The sequence below is a fragment of the Malania oleifera genome, chromosome 2, assembly GCF_029873635.1.
Source record: "Malania oleifera isolate guangnan ecotype guangnan chromosome 2, ASM2987363v1, whole genome shotgun sequence".
In the NCBI taxonomy this organism is placed as follows: domain Eukaryota; kingdom Viridiplantae; phylum Streptophyta; class Magnoliopsida; order Santalales; family Ximeniaceae; genus Malania; species Malania oleifera.
The window spans coordinates 112,343,715-112,346,360 of record NC_080418.1 but is presented as its reverse complement, the minus strand read 5'-3'; the positions used below and the strand labels follow the sequence as shown (position 1 = coordinate 112,346,360).

The window sequence follows — 2,646 nt, the reverse complement described above, 5'->3', positions numbered from 1 at the left end:
CTTACCATAGATCTTGAGATTGAAAAATCTCGTAGGTCCCTTAGGAAACCTATCTCTAATCCAAATGAGGCTAAGTATCTGAACTAAAAGCCATGGCCAAAAATAACCCACTAGTTCCCACTGAACAAATCCCGGAACCCTATGCTCCCCACCTACCCATGGTAGGAGAGCAACATCTTCAGCCTCTTAGGGACTACTTTGTACCTAATGCATACACCACGCCATCCTGCATTAGGTTCCCAGATGTTTAGGTAGCACAATTTGAGATAAAGACTTCAATCATCTTGATGCTGCCCAACTTTCATGGGAACTCCACTGAAAATCCTTATTAGCATCTAGATGAGTTCTTGGAAATTTGTTCCACTATCCGCATACCTAATTTCAGTGATGATGATCTCTATCTTAGGCTTTTCCCATTCTCTCTTAAGGATAAAACCAAATATTGGCTGACGTCCTTAGAACCGAACTTGGTGGCCAACTAGGCCACCATGCAACATGAATTTCTTAAAAATTACTTCCCAATTGGGAAGACTAACCAGCTTAGGAGAGTCATCCCAAGTTTCTCACAGATGGATGGGGAACTCTTTGTCGAGACTTAGGAACATTTTAGGGACCTGCTCCGAAAATGCCCACATCACCAGGTCCCCAAATGGCAATTAGTGTAAACATTTTACGAAGGGTTAGATGAAAGAGATAGGTCTATGGTTGATGCATCATACAGAGGTACTTTCCTCACTAAGCACGAGAACGAGGCCTGAGGTTTTTTTGAAAATCTAGCTAAAAATTCTCAACAGCACATGGCTGCCACCCATAGACTACTAACTCCATCAAACTTTACACCAAAGGGAGTTTACGAATTGGCCACTAGCCAAGACCTAGCTCCTACCCTACATGTCATATCCAAAAAATTAGACCAGTGTTTGTCCTTAGGACTGCAAACAATGGCATATGCAGAGGTATGTGCAATCTGCTTTGATCCATCCCATACATATTACAATTTCCCTTACGCACATCCCCAGCCTAAGCTTGTGCACGAGGAAGTAAAGGTCACCCACAATCGGTACGATAAGCTAGCTAATGACCCTTACTTGAATACCTACAACCCTAGGTGGAAACAATATCCTATCTTCTCGTGGAGTCTGCAAGTTACGGGTTTTCAATCTCAAAAACCACCACAAGCTCCGAATGCCCCGCCTCCATGACCATATCAAAATTTACAGAGTCACCCTAACTCCACCCCTAAATCTTCAGTATTACAGCAGCAGCCTCCACCGCAACACAAATATGATTCATTTCAAGAGATGGTGCTGACAGCCCTTAAGCAAATCGAAGCTAACCATCAAGTGGATTGGCAACTCCTTCACTCACATTCCTAATCTATCGCAAAGCTAAAAGCCACCATGGGGCAACTAGCTGCTACCTTGAGTTATAGAGATGAAGGCAAGTTGCCAAGTCAGCCTATAGTAAATCCTTAGGGACAATATGGGGTAGAATGTGAACTGGGCGTTTGCTGCTCATCCAATTCTGAGCAGTCCCAGGTGATAACCACATTCCAAAATGGCAGGCTGATAGCTGGACAAGGCGAGGAGCAACTAAGCACGGGGGAGACCCAAGATGAAAAATGGGAAGCACCCAACGGGGACTCATGCACTCTCTCTTCCTCAAATCGGGTACACAGACCTTTGAGTCTCACACCCACCACTAGAACGACCACACCTCACTTTGCCCCCCATAGGGCTTTTCACGGCTCCTTAGTGACACATCCTGCAACTTCTCTTCCACCATTTATATTTAGGAAAAAGGCTTCCACTAAGTCCATCTGGGAAATATTTAATCAAGTTAGAATTGATAAGCCTCTCCTCGAGGACATCAAGCAATCACCCGCATTCACAAAATTCCTTAAGAACTTGTCAACGCCAAAGACAAGGTTAAGGGTGCACATGGATGGGTTGGTTAAGCATGCCAGCATATGAGCTCCATGATACTAAGGCACCTTGTTCCTAAACTAAAAGACCCCAGCTCACCCACTATTTTATGTGTAATTGGCGGTTACACCATTGATAGGACTCTTTTAGACTTAGGAGCAAGCATGAACATTCTTCCTTACTTGGTCTATCAGAAGCTTAACCTAGGAGAATTGAAGCCCACCTCGGTCATATTGTGTCTTGCTGATAGATCTCTTAAGCAACCTCAGGGTGTGGTAGAAGACGTGGTAGTCAAGGTGGGAGATTTCCATTACCCGGTTGAGTTTATCATTTTAGATATAGAAACTTCTGCAAATTTGATACCAGTCCTTTTGGAATGACCATTCCTAGCTATAGCCAATGCTTGCATTTAATGCAGAATGGGGATCATGGATATCTCAAAAGGCCATAAGCAATGAAGGCTAAACATATTTACTGCCTTCCACCATCCACTTAACGTCATCCAAGCTGTGGACGAAGACGTGATTGACAAAATTGTTAGGGAAGCAACTCCTTCAATGCTATGGAAACACCCTTGGGATAGTACACTTCAGCTTAATAGCCCTTCCGCTACTCAATTTGAGGACCCTTTTGAGCAATTTACAACAACACTTGATTGGGTCCCCAATTTTGAAAATAAGCTAGGGGTATGCAACTTTGGGTGTAAGGAAGAGAAGGGTGA

General features: G+C 43.8%; 1 non-coding gene across 1 annotated transcript; it reads right to left on the bottom strand.

Moving 5' to 3' along the window:
- Positions 1-537: 537 nt before the first annotated feature.
- LOC131149967 (small nucleolar RNA R71) lies at positions 538-643 on the bottom strand. Its single transcript, XR_009135355.1, has one exon. It is a non-coding gene; the product is annotated as a small nucleolar RNA R71 (small nucleolar RNA).
- Between the last annotated feature and the right edge of the window lie 2,003 nt (positions 644-2,646).